Source organism: Psammomys obesus, unplaced genomic scaffold (assembly GCF_907164565.1).
Source record: "Psammomys obesus unplaced genomic scaffold, mPsaObe1.curated_primary_1811, whole genome shotgun sequence".
In the NCBI taxonomy this organism is placed as follows: Eukaryota; Metazoa; Chordata; class Mammalia; order Rodentia; family Muridae; genus Psammomys; species Psammomys obesus.
This window is the reverse complement of record NW_026585643.1, coordinates 4,351,688-4,370,843: the sequence shown is the minus strand read 5'-3', so window position 1 is coordinate 4,370,843 and position 19,156 is coordinate 4,351,688.

The window sequence follows — 19,156 nt, the reverse complement described above, 5'->3', positions numbered from 1 at the left end:
ATATACAGCAAGCCTATAACCAACATCAAACTAAATGGAGAGAAACTTAAATCAATCCCACTGAAATCAGGGACAAGTCAAGGATGCCCACTCTCTCCATATCTCTTCAACATACTTCTTGAAGTCCTTGCTAGAGTAATAAGACAATTGAAGGAGATCAAGGGAATACAACTCAGAAAGGAAGAGTCAAAGTATCACTAATTGCTGAAGATATGACAGTATACTTAAGTGACCCCAAAAATTCTACCAGGAAATTCCTACAGTTGATTAACACCTTCAACAAAGTGGCTGGATACAAAATTAACTCAAAAAAAGCAGTAGCCCTCCTGTATACAAAAGACAAAATGGCTGAGAAAGAAATTAGTGCTATCAACATTTTTAAAGTTCTGAGATGAGATACCTCTTTGGCCTGTGACTCACCAAGTAAGCTACCCTGACTAGTAGTCCCAGGGATCTCCTTGCCTTTGCCTCCCCAGCACATATAGCATTTTTGTTGTTGTTTTGTTTTGTTTTCATGGATTTTGGATCTTGATCTCAGGTCTTTAATTGTTGTAATACAAGTACTTTATCAACTAAGCTGTATGCTCAGCCTGTGAACATGAGTCTTTATCTGACTCTTTTGGTGGTTCTTTGTCCTTCCCCTATTGGTAAACAAATGACAGGACACTCACAATTTGAAGGCTTTGGGGATCCTTTTTAGGATATCTTTGTTGGTTTGATCAAGATCATTTGAACTCTATGGAAGACAAAAGAAAGTACTTTGCCCCTAAGACTCTTCAACATTAATGCTGGACAGTCACCATTTTGTTTCTGGACACTGGACACACAATGTCTCACTCCTGAGACACAATGTTGAATCCCAGTGATGGTACAGGGCACCCCACTTCCTGAAACTCTGTATTAGAGGCCACCCACCTATCCATAACCGTTAGGCAAGCGTGGCTGCATTTCCTAATAGAAGCTTAATCTTCAACTCCCCTCCACTTCCCCCTCTTCAATGACACTGACACCAAGAAGCAAACACCAAGGTAAATAACAGTCCCCTTCACTAGAGATGGCCACCCCATGATTGCTGAGGCCATTCAAACAGACATGGTTAAATTTAGGAGTTATTTGTCTCCTGCAACTCTAAGCCACCTGAAAAACAGCAGGTGGTAGAGTCACACAGCACCAGTAAACACCAGGCTGGATTCCAGGCCCAAACTGCCTGATGATAGCTGTGACACAGTTTGGCCTCTTCCTTGGGAGGGGACATTTGTGGGCTGGAGTTGACATCTTTTCAAAGCTCCAGAAGATTTCTGACTAGCCAGAGCTTGACTGGTCAGCTCTGTTTGCAGTGGGTGCACAGCTGTCTAAATGGAGCAGGGGGAAATTACAGGGGAGAGGCAACAGCTGGCTAAAAAAGAAATAGGAGAACCCACTTCTCCCCGTGTACGGTGTTGACAGCCTCGCCAGCCCAGGTACGAAGAGCATGGGATCACAGTTTGCCATTTTCATGTGAAAAGGACAGAATGTTAGCCCCATCACAGAAAAGTTGCTGATGGCTGAGTGTGCTGGACGTTCACAAGGAGAGAGGCCCCCTTCCAGCTTGCAAATTTAACTCCTCATTTGAACCTGCTTCATGGAATTTCACATTCAGTCACAGGAACTTTGAAATATTCAAGTTCACATCTTAATGAGGCGCTCCTACCTGGTTTTATTTCCCCCTCATAATTTTCAACACTGCCTTCAGGTCTGTCCAATGAGCTGTCTCATTCCCCGGATGTCATGGAAACTGTAGGACAATTAAAAGAGAAAAAAACATCAACATTTGGTCCTATAAGTTACCTACGAAAATTAACTTCTTGTAGGACAGCATTCCTTGAATGACATTATCCAGAATGTCTATTGAAATCACCCTACACCTTCATGCTTCATGGCCATTACTATTTGTCAGGCTTGGAGACACTGAGAACTCCCGGGAGTCAGCATGGGTGCTGGGAGAAGGCTGTGCCTTGGACCTTCCTTTTCTGACCACTGAGATCAAAGATGCAGATCAGCTGCCGACTATCTGAAGGATAGCAGGGCGCACTTCACGCTGCCAGCTGCTCACCTGGCCTCACCCATGAGCTCAAACCAGCTGAACCACGGGGGTCAGGGAGTCCAGCCAGCTTTCTGAAGGCAAGAGGCTGGAGGCTAGTCGGAAGGTGGCCAGAGTTATAATACTAGTGTTTGAGATGTTTGTGTGGGTGACTCATTCTTTTCCTTTCAGATATACCAAAAAGAATTTCACCGCTAGGAAAGCAGGGCCATTCCATATAAAGTCTGAGATGATTGCCACTGTCCCCAAGTGAGAGAGAACAAAGGAAGAAGCTAAGCGAGGTCACACCAAAGGATGTAGAGATTGGCAGAAAAACAGTCAGTACAGTAAGAGCCATAAAGGCCTCCCAGGGCGTCCATGATTTGGACCTCTGGTTTATTCAACGTGTACTTGAGATGCTGAGTCATGTAGCAGATGTTTTCATGTCTGTTGAAGCTTCATGCATATCACAGGGTCATAGGTCATTTACAGACAGACAGCAAAGCAGATTGTTAGACCTAACAGGACCTGGGAGAGTCTCCCCATAGACAATGCGTCCGCTCTCTAGGCTAACAGCCTCAAAGGAGTGGTGACATTCTACCATGCTGGGAAGTGTTGCTAAACAGCCAGTAAGAATAAACAAAAGAAAAGCATGTTTTTATAGCTTCAAAACTTAAATGTAAGACATTTCCACACCTTAGCCCACTATGAAAAATCAGAGCTTTTTCAGCTGATATCATCTGTGTAAAGCCTTAGCCATGAAGAGGTCCATCTCTGGGACAACACAGTGAGGAATCACCTTTCCTATGGGACAAGAGGTAGGATGAAGTCAGAGCTGGAATGCTTCCCGTTGGCAAGGTCCTTACTCATTTGTGGGTTCTTTGTTGGCAAAGAAGTTCAGACACTTTGAAAAATATACCCCTTAAGGTTTATCTCTCTATATATACTGGATATTAGTCCTCTGTCAGATATAGGGTTGGTGAAGATCCTTTGCCAATCTGTAGGCTGTCGCTTTGTTCTAAGGACAAAGCTGCTTTACAGAAGCTTTTCAGTTTCATGAGGTCCCATTTATTGATTGTTACACTTAGAGCCTGTGCTGTTGGTATTCTGTTCAGGAAGTTGTCTCCTGTTCCAATGAGTTCAAGGCTCTTCCCCACTTTTTCTTCTAAGCGGTTTAGTGTGTCTGGTTTTATGTTGAGATCTTTGATTCACTTGGACTTTAGTTTTGTGCAGGGTGATAAGTGTGGATCTATTTGCATTTTTCTACATGTAGACATCCAATTAAACCAGTACCATTTATTGAAGATGCTGTCTTTTTTCCATTGAATGGTTTGGCATCTTTGTCAAAAATCAGGTTCAAGTAATCCAATTAAAAAATGGAGTACAAAGCTAAACAGAGAATTCTCAGTAGAGGAATATTGAATGGCAGAGAAACACTTAAAGAAATGTTCAACCTCATTAGCCATCAGGGAAATGCAAATCAAAATGACCCTAAGATTTCACCTTACACCCATCAGAATGGCTAAGATCAAAAACTCAAATGACAACACATGCTGGAGAGGTTGTAGAGAAAGGGGAACCCTCCTCCACTTCTGGTGGGAATGTAAACTTGTACAACCACTCTGGAAAGCAATCTGGTGCATTCTCAGACAAGTAGGAATAGCGCTTCCTCAAGATTCAGCTATACCACTCCTAGGCATATATCCAAAAAAGGCTCAAGTACACAATAAGGACATTTGCTCAACCGTGTTTGTATCAGCCTTATTTGTAATAGCCAGAAGCTGGAAACAGCCCAGATGCTCCTCAGTGGAGGAATGGATGCACAAATTGTGCTATATCTACACAATGGAATATTACTCAGCAATAAAAAACAAGGAAATCATGAAATTTGCAGGTAAATGGTGGGATCTGGAAAAGATCATCCTGAGTGAGCTATCCCAGAAACAGAAAGATGCACACGGTATATTACTCAGTAATATAGACATATAATATAGGATAAACCTACTAAAATCTCTACATCTAAAGAAACTAATCAAGAGGGAGGACTCTTGCAAAAATGCTCAATTCCTATCCAGAAAGGCAAAGAGGATGGACATCAGAAGAAGGAGAAAAGAGGCAATAAGTCAGGAGCCTGGCACAGAGGACCTCTGAAAGGCTTTGCCCTACAGACTATTAACACAGATGCTGAGACTTATAGGTAACCTTTGGGCAGAGTGCAGGGAATCTTAGGAAAGAAGTGGGAAACAGTAAGATCTGGAGAGGACAGGAATTCCACAAGGAGAGTAACAGAACCAAAAAATCTGAGCACAGGGGTCTTTCCTGAGACTGATACTCCAACCAAGGACTATGCATGGAGTTAACCTAAGACCCCTGCACAGTTGTAGCCCATGGCAGTAAGGTATCCAAGTGGGTTCCATTGTAATAGGAACAGGGACTGTCTCTAACATGAACTGATTGGCCTGTTCTTTAATTACCTCCCCCTGATGGGGGAAGCAGCATTACCAGGCCACAGAAGAAGACAATGCAGCCACTCCTGATGAGACCTAATTGACTAGGATCAGAAGGAAGGAAAAGAAGACCTCCCCTATCAGTGGACTTGGGGAGGGGCATGCATGCAGAGGGTGGTAGGAGGGATTGGGATAGGAGGAGGGAGGGAACCACAGGGGGGATACAAAGTGAATAAACTGTAATTAATAAAGAATAAAAAAATAAAAAATGTAAGAAGTGGGAAATAGCAAGAGCTGGAGAGGACAGGAACTCCACAAGGAGAGCAACAGAACAAGAAAATTTGAACACAGGGAACTTCCCAAAGACTCATACTCCAACCAAGGACTATTCATGGAAATAACCTAGAACCCCTGCACAGATGTAGCCCATGGCAGTTTAGTGTCCAAGTGGCTTACATAGTGATGGGAAGAGGGACTGCCTCTGACATAAACTGATTGGCCTGCTCTTTGATCACCTCCTCCTGAGGGGGGAAGCAGCCTTACCAGGCCACAGAAGAAGACAATGCAGCCATTCCTGATGTGATCTGATAGACTAAGATCAGAAGGAAGGAGAGGAGGACCTCCCCTATCAGTGGATGTGGGGAGAAGCATGTATGAAGAAAGGGGAGGTAGGGTGGGGTCGGGAGGGGAGGAGGGAGGGGCTTATGGGGGATACAAAATGAATAAAGTGTAATTAATAATAATAATAATAATAATAATAGAAAAAAGGTTTATCTCTCTTAACCTCAATAGCAGCAGAAAGAAAGAAAAAGAGAGAGAGAGAGAGAAAGAAAGAAAGAAAGAAAGGAAGGAAGGAAGGAAAGAAGGAAGGAAGGAAGGAAGGAAGGAAGGAAGGAAGGAAGGAAGGAAGGAAGGAAGGAAGTCAAAACAGAGCCTTGAAGGGTTTGTAGCTACTTGAGCAAAGGGTTTTTCCAGGGTTTGAAAGGACTATAACCAAGAAAAGCCTAACTCAACAGCGCACACTGTGAGCCCAGCAATGTGACCCTTGTGTCACCGAAGGCAAGGACAAAGAGTTTGTGGACAAAACAAGTGTTCCTGGGACCAAGGCATCAAATGAAAAGGATTGAAAGTGAGAGCCAAGGATGTGGGACAGTCCAAGTGCTCCTCCAGAACCTTCTAGGTTTGTAAAGTTGGTGAAGATGCTAACACCGAAAAATGCTTAAAAGTATCTGTAACTTTATCATTGCCAGCATTAGTAAATACCGCTCATTGCTTCATGGAGAATTCTACCCCTGAGTAGTTTCAGAAGCTGAAACACAGGTGTGGATTGTGTGGATTATATGACAACATGCGCCTCGTGGTTAGGATGAGTTTCTTTACATCCTGCCACCTCTGACATCATCATAAGGTCAGCATCCCCCTGACCTTATGCTTATCAGCCTCCATCAGTTCTTGCTTCTCAGGCTTACTTACTGTAAAGAGTAAACAAGATGGTATGTTATCATATTAGCAGGCTTTCTAAGGATCAGATGCTTGATTCATACAAAGTGTTGGGAAAGAGAAGCTTGCATTATTGTTTTTTTAATTTTATTTTTTTCTTATCAGTTACATTTTATTAACTCTGTATCCCAGCCGTGTCCTGCTCCCTCATTCCCTCTGCATTATTGTTTTGGTTAGTATTACTAGTACGTACATTTTATGTTTTTTTATTTTTATTGTATTATTTTGTGTATATAAATGTTTCTCTTAGTGCATATCTGAGTGCAAAGTATGTGCTTGGTGCCACAGAGGACAGAAGATGGCACCAAACCTTCTGGAACTGGAGTTACAGGCAGTTGTTTGCCGCTATGTGGTGCTGGGCTCAAACCCAGGTCCTTTGGAAGTACAAGTACTCTTAACCATGAAACCCTACATTTTATGTCTGAACCAAGTCTTCCTTCACTTAAGTAGTTTATTAAAAGGGCACAAGCCATGAGTAGCCTCAGTAACGAATGTGGTGATGGTTCCTCTAGATACATGACAGAAACCTATCAGTTAAGTGATTGTTTGGGGTCCCGGAAGGTCATCACTCATTTACACACAAAACTAGGATTCAGATCCACTCTTCTGCCCAGTGTTTCCAAATTCTGATCTGCAAGCAGTGAGGACCAGACAACTGAAATTCTTTTTTTTTTTTTCTATTACAGGAACATGAATCTATTTAAGATTCCAGATGCTTAACCTGAGGCTTCTGCTCAGGATGTCATAGGTTCATGGGAGTTTCTGCACACTCCTACAATTGAGAGCATTGCATAAACCTGCAGGAAATATTTGTAAGACAGGAACTGGGAATGGGGTAAGAGATCAAGGGAGGAAGGACCAATGAAATCACCTGCTTATGAAGTGTTGGGTTCGATGCTGTCAGTTAGGGTGGGATCAGGTTACCAACAACTTCCAAATGTGGACAACATTTGGTCATCTCTGTCTATTTGTTAAGGGTTCAAGTTCTGGTGGTATGTACCCACATCCTCAAATGCATTTCAACTCCGCCACAGAGAAGCCAACAGCTGACCACACTGAAGATGCATAGGCCAAAAAGAATATTTTCAGGGTGATGTCCAAAGCCTTCATTCCTGACAATCTAATGGCTACAGATCTTTATTTCTGAGACCACGCACCCCGAAGAGGCTACAGGAAAAAACAATTGGTTCTGTACTGTTTTTAATACTGCACGTACCTTGGAAAGGCCCCTTCCAAGTGCTGCTTTTTGGATTGTTCTACAAGATTCCTGCACTATTCATGAATGCAAAACAAAGAAGCAAACGTGTAAGTCTTTCTCCAGTATGTGCTCCCAGCACCCTCCCCTTCTCTCCACTGGACATAGAAAGGGAGGGACAGATTTATCTGTCCACGACTTACTCCAGCCACTCAGCTGTGCTGCTCCAGACCCCAACCATGCTCACTTTCAAAATTAGCTGTTGTCTTCCCTCACTCAGCGGGACTCCTCTTCCCAAGTGCAAATGGGGACCTTCTCAGGAACCCTTTGTCCCTGCAGCAGCATTGGCTCCTTCACAGCCCTTCCTGCATTTCACAGTCCATCCCTGCCATTTTGCAGCCCTCCAAGCCCAGTGGGCATCTGAACCTGTTCTCTATTAGGCCAGATTTCCTCTCAGATCCTCATCCATTTGGCCTAACTCCACAGAGGCCAACTGCCTCCTGTTTTAAACAAATGCTTGAGCATCTGAGGCTCAGGGAAAGAAGAGTCGACTCACTGCTCATAAGGGACAGTCAGGATCAGCCTTGGATCCCCTGGTCTGAGCCATTTCTATCTACATGCCTAAGATGAGAAGAAAGGAAAGGATTTGGATTTTTATTTCAATATACTAATCCTGTAGTAGGTTTAGGTTAATGACTCAACCAAGAAGCTTCCCCCACTAGAAGACATTTGGGGCAAGATGTCACAGACACAAAGATTCCAAGCAAAGCCACTGGAAAGGAAATGCCAGGCACGGAAATGGGGCATAGGGCCAGCTGTAAAGTCCACATTGGTACACCTTCATGGTAACTTTTAATGTTTACCAACTACAGAGAATCATAACTGTTTCTTTTCATGAGTGCTATGCAAAACCTCCTCTGGAAATTCTAATTTCAGGTGTAAAAGATTACCTCTTTCTTAGGAAGAACAGCGACAGGCCCACAGGAATAAGGGTGTCAGCACTCTTGTGGCCAAGCAACAAACCTGTGCATCTTGAGTACCCAAATCATAAGGAATCTTGAATTTCATTTACAGTAAGTCTCAACTCTGGCAAAAGTCACAAGACTTTCTTTTATACTGCACAAGCACTGAGCTCAGTGCCTTGTCCTTTAACCCTTTCCAAACAAGCAGATGAATGTTTTCACATGAAAGCCAGTGGGAGAAAGGCATAGCCAACTAAAAGTTGCATCCCTTTCCCTACACAACCAACAACAGGAAATGACAATAACTCCTACACATATATTTTTATTTTTTATATTAATTACAGTTTATTCACTTTGTATCCCAGCTGTCACCCCCTCTTATTCCCTGCCATTCCCACCTTCCCACCCTCATTTCCTCCCATGCCCCTCTCCAAGTCCATTGATAGGGGAGGTCTTCTCCCCATTCCATCTGACCCTAGCTTATCAGGTCTCATCAGGACTGGCTGCATTGTTTTCCTCTGTGGCCTGGTAAAGTCGCCCCCCCTCAGGGGAAGGTGATCTAAGAGCCAGCTACTGAGTTCATGTCAGAGACAGCTCCTGTTCCCCTTCCTAGGGTACCGACTTGAGACTGAGCTGTCATGGGCTACATCTGTGCAGGAGTTTTAAGTTTTCTCTCTGCATGGTCCTTGGTTGGAGTATCAGTCTCAGAAAAGATCCCTGAGCCCAGATTTCTTGGTTCTGTTGCTCTCCTTGTAGAGCTCCTGTTCCCTCCAGGTCTTTCTATCTCCCCCTTCTTTCATAAGATTCCCTGTACTCTGCCCAAAATTTGGCTATGAGCCTCAGAATCTGCTTTAATACCCTGCTAGGTAGAGTCTTTCAGAGGCCCTCTGTGGTAGGCTCCTGTTCTGTTCCCTGTTTTCTCCCTCTTCCGATGATGTCTGTCCCTTTTACCTTTCTGAGTGAGGATTGATCATCTTACCCTGGGTCCTCCTTGATTAGCTGCTTTAGGTGTACAGATTTTAGTACGTTTATCTTATATTATATGTCTAATATCCACTTATAAGTGAGTATATACCATTTGTGTCTTTCTGCTTCTGGGATACATCACTCAGGATGATCTTTCCTAGTTCCCACCATTTGCCTGCAAATTTCACGATTTCCTTGTTTTTAATTCATTGTGTAAATGTACCAAAATTTCTGTATCTATTCCTCAGCTGAGGGACATCTGGGTTGTTTCCAGATTCTGGCTATTATGAATAAAGCTGATATGAATATGGTTGAGCAAATGTCCTTGCTGTGTACTTGAGCATCTTTTGGATATATGCCTAGGAGTGCTATAGCTGGATCTTGAAGAAGCACTATTCCTAATTTTCTGAGAAAGCGCCAAATTGATTTCCAAAGTGGTTGTACAAGTTTACATTCCCACCAGCAATGGAGGAGGGTTCCCCTTTCTCACTGAATTATTTTCTCCACTATCAGATCCTCTTTGTGGGAAAGGAGAAAAAAAAAAAAAAAAACATCAGAGGCCAGGGACAGTTGAGTCTTGATGGAGGCAGGTGAGTAAAGGGTAAATTTAGGCTTAGTTCATAACTCCAAAATAGCCCAACATTTTGGTTCCTCCACCTGAGGACAAGAAACAACCTCCAGGCATCTGAAGCGACAGTCTCTCCAACAAAGGGAGAAAAGTGAGCACAGCTGAAGTTGTCTGACTTAAGCTTCCCATTTACCCATCTTGTGAAAACCAGAGGGCTATACCTTCAGGAAAATACAGCAGACTTGCTGCCCTTCTAAAGCCCTTGCATTTTGATGTTGCTGTGGTCTGGGGGGTGGGGTATCAAACAACCACAGGCCAAGAGAGATGGCCTATTGGAATAACAGGAAGTGAAACAGAGCTGGCATCAGTGGGGACCACGCTTTAGTGGAGGGAGCTGGGGCCAGAGAGGCCTGGGGAATGAGCTCTCAATTCACCCCACTTTGTCTCTGATTTCATCACTTTGCCATCTGATCCTGCTGCCTGCCTCTGATGCCTTCAGGGATGGAAAAACTCACAGTAACCCCCAAGCCTAAGGACATCCCAATGACAGATATATGGGGCTGTTGCTCCAAAGACAAACAGTCACTTGAAATGAGCAAGAAGCCGGTAATTTGCAAGGCAGCTTTGGTGATCTTAGAATAGAGGAAGGTGTCAATTCTTACATGTAGGATTGAATTACCACCACCTCAAAAGAGCCAGGGAAATTTTCTCGCACAATGGCCATGCCAGTGAACAATGCTTGCAGGAACAAGCACATCTCTTGTTCCTCTCCTTCATGTCACCAACAGGGGAAAAACAAAATTCAGATGCTGGACACATCTTCCCTTGCTCTTCCCCTAGTTCCTCTGCCATTTCTTCAAAGGTTTTTGCTCTTTTCCTAAAACAATCTGACCTCATTAGTTCAGTCCATTCTCAAACAAGAAAAAGTGTCATTGCCTTCCAATGCTAGAGTTTACCTCCTCCTTCCTCACCTACAGACAGTGGCCCAGCTGCCCACAGACCAGGAGAGAGCTGCCTCATCCATCACTCAGGCTTTTCGTGGCATGTGACCTGCCAATAAGATTTACAATTGCCTCCTAAAGCCATGGATCAGTTACGAAGGGAGTCTAACTTTATGGTAACACTCTGAGATGGAGCACTTGATGCTTCTCCGAACTCTTTATAAGTTAGTGCCCAAGTCTTACACAGGGAAAATACTGAGACACTTCACTGAGAGGCAACTCTCCCAGAGAAACCATCTTCTCAGAGCAGAAACTGAAGGAACCATGAGGAACTAAAAGGTGAAGATGTGTGCCAAACCAAGTATAGCAGAGACATGAGCAAAATTCGAAGGGAAAAGTAAGCTGGTTTTAAAAGAAAAAAGAAAAATATACAAAACGCATTTCATCCGCCTAACGGAAGATTTTAGTGTGGTCGATAGTCTCCCCACACAGCTGATCAAAACGAAGAAAGAGGAAAGAGAAGTAAGAACCGATGCCTACATGGATACAAATAAATGAGTCCCTTTGCTGACATGACTGCTGAGTAGAGAGGCCTTCCGGGTCCTCTTGCTGACCCCCACACAAATTCATTTTGATGGTGCCAACCCTCCCTCTCACCCTCTAGTAAGGTGCCCATGGGGGCAGTGAACAGCACAGACATCCCCAGAAAGCCCTTCCTTCCGCCAGGGCTTCTCAAGGTCTTCAGAGTGGCTGGCCAAGGCCAGGGAGTTGGGACAGGTGGGGCCAGGAAACCTAGAGGATAAATCCCCAACTCTGCTTCAGCCAGGAAACACTCTTTACAGCCAGAAGTTCATGAGATCTGTGCCTGGTGAATGCTGCTGTTTCAGAGCTGATCCACGACAGGAAAACAGTATCTGAACAGAGAGGAAGGTTGAATTGTCCACACTGGCTGCAGGGTGAGGGGATAAAATATATTATAAAATTCTAAGAAAGCAATTAATGTTCTTAATGAGAAACACAACTCACACTCTTTTATTCTTCAAATAAATGATTCCTAGAGAAAAAGAGACTTTATATTTTGCTGGGCTCTTGGTTTTCTCTTCATTTGTTTGGCTGATGATTAAGCAAAATACAAACTAAATGTGACTATGATAAATACCCAATACTGGGGGGCTGGACAGGCTCAAAAAAAAAAAAAGATTTAAAAGGTGGTTGTCTGGGTCACTAAATGTAAATACCTACATCATCTAAGAAAATGTCTTGCTGCAATTTGAAGTAATTACACTGCGTTTTCCTCCTGTGCCTACCATCTCATTAAACCTGCGAGAAATGCATAATTACTGCACTAGCAGGTGAGCTGACTTCACTGGCACGTGCATGAAAGTCTCCCATCAATTGCCCCTTGAGGACCCCCAGGCAGGGCATGCTCAGCTTGTACCCCCACTCCTAGGGCAATGACTATAACAGGATGCACATTCCAGAGAGGATCTCCAGATCCCTCATGGGGAAACGTCTTCCTTATGCCAACTCAGTTCTTGAAAGAAGAGAGTAGGTGAACACCACAGACCATTGTGTCTGGCCAGTGCGGGCCGTCTGACTGTAGCATCTCTCCCTTGACTTGCCTGACTTAGTCAACCTCAAACACCAATGACAATACCTGAGCAATATCTCTGTTGTACTAATGCTGATGCCTTCAAGTGCAGTCAAAACAAGACCCTGATTTATTTATATAATATAGCCTTTGCTTTTCCGCCAGAGAGTTGTTTACAGTGCTAATTCTCCAGCCTCTTAACTGAATTCCAGGTAAGTCAGGGGAGGGGTATAGAGAGACTGCCTCCTTCTCCTCCTCCTCCTCCTCCTCCTCCTCCTCCTCCTCCTCCTCCTCCTATATGCAAAGTATGAAAGCAGAGGTACTGAGAACTTAGTAGCAGTACTCAGTACTCAGCAACAGCAAATGGAACTAACCTAACTCTTGTGGCAGAAGCAGGAGGAAGGGAGGGAGACACAGGGTGGGAAAGGGGATATAGTTCTCGCACTTGCCTCTCAGGCCAACAGTCAATACAAGGTTATGGTCCAAAATCCACAGGCTGAGGGCTAAAGACCATCAGACTTTGCTGCCTTCTTAATTTATTCCTCTCCAACTCCTTCACAGGCAACTACACTGACAGGGTACCTGGGGTGTGTTCTGTGCTTTCTAAGCCATGACACCTATGAACTGATCAGCTAAACAACATTAATTTTTGGTCTGTTCTACCAACACTGATCATATGAATGCAATCACTATGGAAACAGAGGCAGAGACCCACAGCCTAACACCAGGTGGGGAGGAGCTCAGAAGAGTGGGGGGAAGGATTGAGGGAACCGAAGGAAATGAGGACACCACAAGAAGACCTACAGAGTAAACTAGCCTGGGCCCATGGGGCTCACAGAGACTGAAGAACCAACCAAAGAGCTGCATGGGCCAGGCCTAGGCCCCCTACATATATGCAGCAGATGGGCACACCTTGGCCATCATGTGGGTCCCCTAACAATTGGAGCGGTGCCTATCGCTGACTCCGTTGCTGGTCATTGGATCCCTTCCCCCTAGCCAGGCTGCCTTGTCTGACCTCGGTGGGAGAGAACGTGTTTAGTTCTGTGCAGCTTGAGGCGCCAGAGCAGGTTGGTACCCATGGCGGCCCTCTCCTTCTCTGAGAAGAATGGGTGGACGGGTGTGAGGGTGGGAAGGGGAGGGCAGTGCTATGATCAGGAAGTAAAGTGAATCCATAAAGAAGTTAATGGGAAAATGTTTTCAGCACAACTGCAAAAAGTGCAGTTATGCCACTTGCCTACAGGGAGCTGTTACGAGAAAGGCATTAAGTGAATTTCATCACTGTGCCATCACCAGAGTTGATGTAGTCGATTTTCTCCTTGCTGTGACAAAATGCCTGACAAAAGCAAATTAACGAATTGAGGGTTATTTAGTCCGACACCTGAGGGTTTACAGACCATCCCGGTAGGCCAATAAGGCTGCTGCCACGCCTGCACTCAGGAGGCAGAGTGTTGACCGCTGTGCCCAGCCAGCTCTCCTCTGTATCTCTTTTATCTACCCTAGGACCCAATCCTGTTGGAGGGTGCCACTCCCATGCAGGATGAGTTTTCCCTCCTCGCTTCATTCAGTGGACAACCTCACAGACACTGGCACAAGGTGTCTCCTAGGGGATTTTAAATCACATCAAGACAGGAGTCAAGAGTAACAGTCACATGCTTCCTGCTAAAACCCTGCCACTCTGTGGTACAGTAGCGGCCCCTCAGAAGCAACAGCGGAGCTGAGCACTGGTCTCGGACGACTGCTGACAGCTGCTTAGATCTTTGACGCTATCCTCCAACACTGTAACATGTGAGGAGAGGCTGCGGTGCATGAAGGGTGCATCTGGAGCCTCTGTGGAGGGGCCAAGGGAGGAACACGGAGCATCCAAAGCAGGACAGAGGCATACTCACACATCAACAGGACCCAGGAGGGTCAGGCGTTACAGGTGAGCGGGGGAATGACATTAACACGAGATGCGTTAATGTCAAGAGACTCTCAAAAAGCTGGGGTCAAGAACAGCATTCTTATGGCCACGTCCTCTGTTGTTCCCCACAAGGAAAACAGCCGCAGGCATATATCCTGTTCCCAGCAAACCACCCCGTGAAGCCCCGCGCTGCTGCAGCAGTCTTAGAGGTCACTCAGAACACGTCTTCAGAACGCCCTCCGGAAAGCACAAGGGTCTACTCGAGAAACAACTTAAAATTAGCAAAGTCAATATTTAACTTGGACATAGTCTGGAAATGTGGAATTTTCCACGGAGAATCGGAGCTGTCACCAGAAGCTGGTGAATTGGACCAACAGCCCTGGCTCCTGCATTTTGAGAAGACGGAATGGCTGGGAGTGGTTCAGAGCAGGAATGGAGTTGCTTTGCCAGCTGCGGCCTTGAGCCAAGACCCTGGCTAGACAATTATTCCAGAAAGGTCACCCCACTACTGCTGTTTTCCTCTCAATTTTACCAAGCTTGGACCTGACCTTGCATCCCTGCCTTTGCCCAGGCTGCTTTTTTCCACTGCCCGCCATGCTGAGAGTCCTTTGTTAGTCATGTACTGCTCAGAGCAGTGCACACTCTACACGCCTGCAATTTCAGCATTTGGAAGGCTGAGACAGGTTCACAAGTTCAAGGTCAGGCCCTGTTTCAGAACCTAATGAAGGTAGGATGTGAAGTCTTATGTGATTACATAAGCTTACAGGGCCAGGCTTTAATGTTCTCCAACAGCCAGAACAGCATGGTAAAGACTCATGGGCCAAGATGAAGAAGAAATTAAACCACTACACAGAGGGCTAAGTCCCCACCACTCTCCTTTCTCAATCCTTCTGGACAACTCCTCCTTGAGCTAATTTGTGGCTTTATTCAGTTTCCTGAACTCTACTTTCGTTCTCACCCTTCTAGTCATTATTTCCTTCCCTGTGTGGATTTCAGTTTGTTGTTCTTTCTGTAGTTCCTTGATGCATCCAACTAGGTTGCCAAGTAGAGGTATTTCTCTAAAGGCATTGCATTTTTACAGATTTGTGTGTTTGTATTTTATACGTATGAGTGTTTTACCTGTGTGTATGTCTGTGCACTGTGTATGTGTGTCTGGTGTTCATGGATGTCAGAAGAGGGTTGCCAGATTCCCTTTGTGTGCTGGGAACTGAACCCCAGTCCTCTGCAAGAGTAGTAAGTGCTCTTCACTGCTGTGCCACCTCTCCAGCCCGTCTCTGTTTTCAGGTGGGTATGTCTTCAGGGCTAACCATTTTCCTTTGGGCACTGTGTTCGCTGCATTCCATAGGTTTTGATGCGCTGTGTTGACTGCTTTCACTTCCTGATTGTCCTAGAGTGAGCAAGCATCCTGATTCTTCCTCCACAAATCCTGGGAGCCCTTCCCACTCCCAGCCCTACTCCACCATGATAGCCTACACCCCAAACCATGAGCCAAAACAAACCCTTCCATCCATAAGTTGTTTCTTTTGTGATATTTGATCAATGACTGCAAAACAGTAAGAAATTAGACTAATTTTCCCTGGAGCCAATTCTCCTTCGCACTTCTTGATACTATGGCAAGGCAGCAAGGTCAGGCTTCTTTCAAGATTACCTTCCCAGGGCACTCCGCTGGTGTGTGGGAAATCCTCCTCACTGCAAAGGACTGCGGGATTTGGGTAATTTAGGAGGTAACCATGAATTGCCCTGCTGCAATTACAAGAGCATCTCACCATGCTACCCAGCTGCCAGAAACATCCCAGGTGATCTGAGTTGGATGCTACCGTGCCCCTCTCTTCCAGACCTGGATTGTCTTGGACTCTTGCAATGCCTGTCTCCTGCAAGAGGTGGCCCATTCAATGGCGTGTGAAGCAATTCCTGCTTACGCGTGCAGTTGCAAAGGCATCCCATGATCCACCATTCATTATTTCTAACAATACTTACAAAGAGGGAAGGGGTATCTCTCATACACATATACTTTGAACAGGCAACAGTTTCTTCTGCTGGGCCTCTCTGCTTCTATCCAGTTGATTAATGTGCAGCTGAGACTGTCTCTTTACTGGAGAAATAAATGTAAAGTTATTTATTGGAACGTGTGTTTGATCAGAAGGAGACACCCTCCCCCACAGTGAGCCTGGACAACTACACATTTAGCTTCCTAGAACAATGAGTACTAGCACACCAGAGAAGAGTCTGTATTTTATTCAGGCATGTAGCTATTGTGGTCATTACAAGCTGGTAAGCTGGATTGATTGTGAAAATCAGGTTCTTGCCTGCAGAACGCTGGCCAAGAAAATACTGCTTAAACTTGGCACTCTACCATGTATCAAAAGCTATGGCTTGCCTAATCAAGTATCATGTGTTGATAACTCACTTCTGCTAGAGGTATGAAATCATTTTCCGGGTGTTATTAAAATTGTCTTACAAATGAGGGAACTGAAGTCAAGATAATCCACGTCATTTGTTCTGCTTCTTGTTGAAGTTTAGGTGAAGTTAAGAAATGAGATGCTTCCATCCTCCATCCTCCATCCTCCATCCTCCATCCTCCATCCTCCATCTTCCATCCTCCATCCCAAATGCTTGTCACTTAAAGACTTCCACTCCAGGAAAGCAGCTCCTTTGAGGGAATTGTCAGGCTTAGGTCAATTCACATTTTCTTTTTTTTATTAAATTTTTATTTCTTATATTAATTACAGTTTATTCACTTTGTATACCAGCTGTGGACCCCATCCTCTTCCCCTCCCAATCCCACCCTCACTCCCTGAGCTCTTTCTATGCCCCTCTCCAAGACCACTGATAGGGGAGGTCCTCCTCCCCTTCCATCTGATCCTAGCTTATCCAGTCTCATCAGAACTGGCTGCATTGTCCTTCTCTGTGGCCTGGCAGGGCTGCCTCAGGGGGAGGCAGTCAAAGAGCTAGCCACTGAACTCATGTCAGAGACAGTCCCTGTTCCCCTTACCAGGGAACCCACTTGTATACTGAGCTGCCATGGGCTACATCTGGGCAGGGGTTCTAGGTTATATCCATGAATGGTCCTTGGTTGGAGTATCAGTCTCAGAACAGACCCCTGTGCCCAGATATTTTGGTTCTGTTGCTCTCCTTGTGGAGCTCATGTCCTCTCCAGGTCAGGCTCTAAGATCAACAGTAAATGGGACCTCATGAAACTGAAAAGCTTCTGTAAAGCAAAGGACACTCTCGTCAGAACAAAACGACAGCTTACAGCCTGGGAAAGAATCTTCACCAACCCTATATCTGACAGAGGGCTAATATCCAGAATATATAAAGAACTAAAGAAGTTAAAAAGCAACAAAGCAAGTAATCCAGTTTAAAAATGGGGTACAGAGCTAAACAGAGAATTCTCTGTAGAGGAATATAGAGTGGCAGAGAAACACTATAAAAAAAATGCTCAATGTCCTTAGTCATCAGAGAGATGCAAATCAAAATGACCCTGGGATTTTACCTCACATTTTCATTATAACATAACAAGGGAAAATAACAAAGATAACCAAACATATATATTAACAAAACATAGGCTGATTAAGCCTTGGTTTAAATGGGACTGATATTACTTTCCTAGAATTTTCTTTTAAAAATTTCAGTGGTGTTTGTTTTGCTCTTGAAATACCATATAGCCCAAGCTGGCCTTCACACATGCAAGGGAAGGCATTAAGAGAAACATGCTGTGCAACTTCGCATCTGCCTCTTCTTATCAGCTATATCTGCAACCCTCACCCACATCTTTGAAAGCTGCAACAGACAGAGTTCTCAGGCAGTAGCTTGGGTTCCTGCCAACATACAAACCATGTATTTGCTCAGCAAACACTCAAAGGTGAATAATGTGTGGTCATCTCCCTACATTACAAGAAGGTTGACTATAAAAAGTAACAACTTCAGTCACAGTTCAGAATGGCAGCACAGACGCTGTCTGTTCCTCTCCATTCAGAGACAGGATGGATGCTACACACACACATTCCTTGTTGCAATCTGTAGACGAGGGAGGCAGCTAAGGCTAGGGAGAGAATCCTACAGAGGATTAGCCTACAGAGAGCCAGGTTTGTCTACAGGATCCACTGGTTCAAAGCAGCTGTGTGACCCTGGACTTGGGTGTCTCTTTGTGGCTTCAGAATGGTGAGGGAATAACAGATGTCTTTGAAGGTCTTAAGACTCCTAACTCCAAGCCAGCAAGTCAAAGCTTCATTGTTTCCTGGGGACAAAGGCTGTCTGGCTCCCTTGGCTCACATCCCCCCTGTAATCCACTTGTTATCTTTTGCCAGGTGCCTAAAAACTAGTCTCTTCTGTCTCCTTGAATTATTGTACCAACATTGGCAAGCTCCAGTGTGGGAAACACAGCATACACCCAGCCATTAAGGATATAGCTAGTGTCTCTGACCATGGTACCTTGGGCTTGTGGGGTTCCTCATGCTCTGAGATCAGAGCCTTGGGTGCTCTCTACTACTGGCTCAAGTCCTCTTCCTGGATGACCAGGCATCTGACCCCCACCAAAATTAAGTCCTGACAATCACAATGACAACCACTAAGTCCTCCTCAGGCTTTAGGTCACAGCCAAAGAAACTAAGGCAATTAAGACATTCTCATTGGAAGGAAGGCTCATTTCTTCCATTGTCTCTCCACAAGACCTTGGCCTGCTATCTCACTGCCCTCAATCTGCAGCCCAGAACCCCAGTGTCAGCACTATAGGATATTTCCACAGTCCTGCAGCGTCCTGTGCCCAGAGCTGACTCCAGCTTTCCAAGGGACAAAAGCTCACAAATCCTCATCCTTACTAGTATCTCACATATACTAGACATTACACGACTGTTTTGTGAGTAAGCACAGACATAGATGAGACTTAGGCATGCATTAATTATAGAAATGGGGAGATGAGATATCCTGAAGATAGTATAAAAATCACTCAAAAGAATGTAACAGACGCTGTGTTAAGAAAACAGAATTCCATATATGATTTTCCTCAAAATATTAACAACACTGTAAAC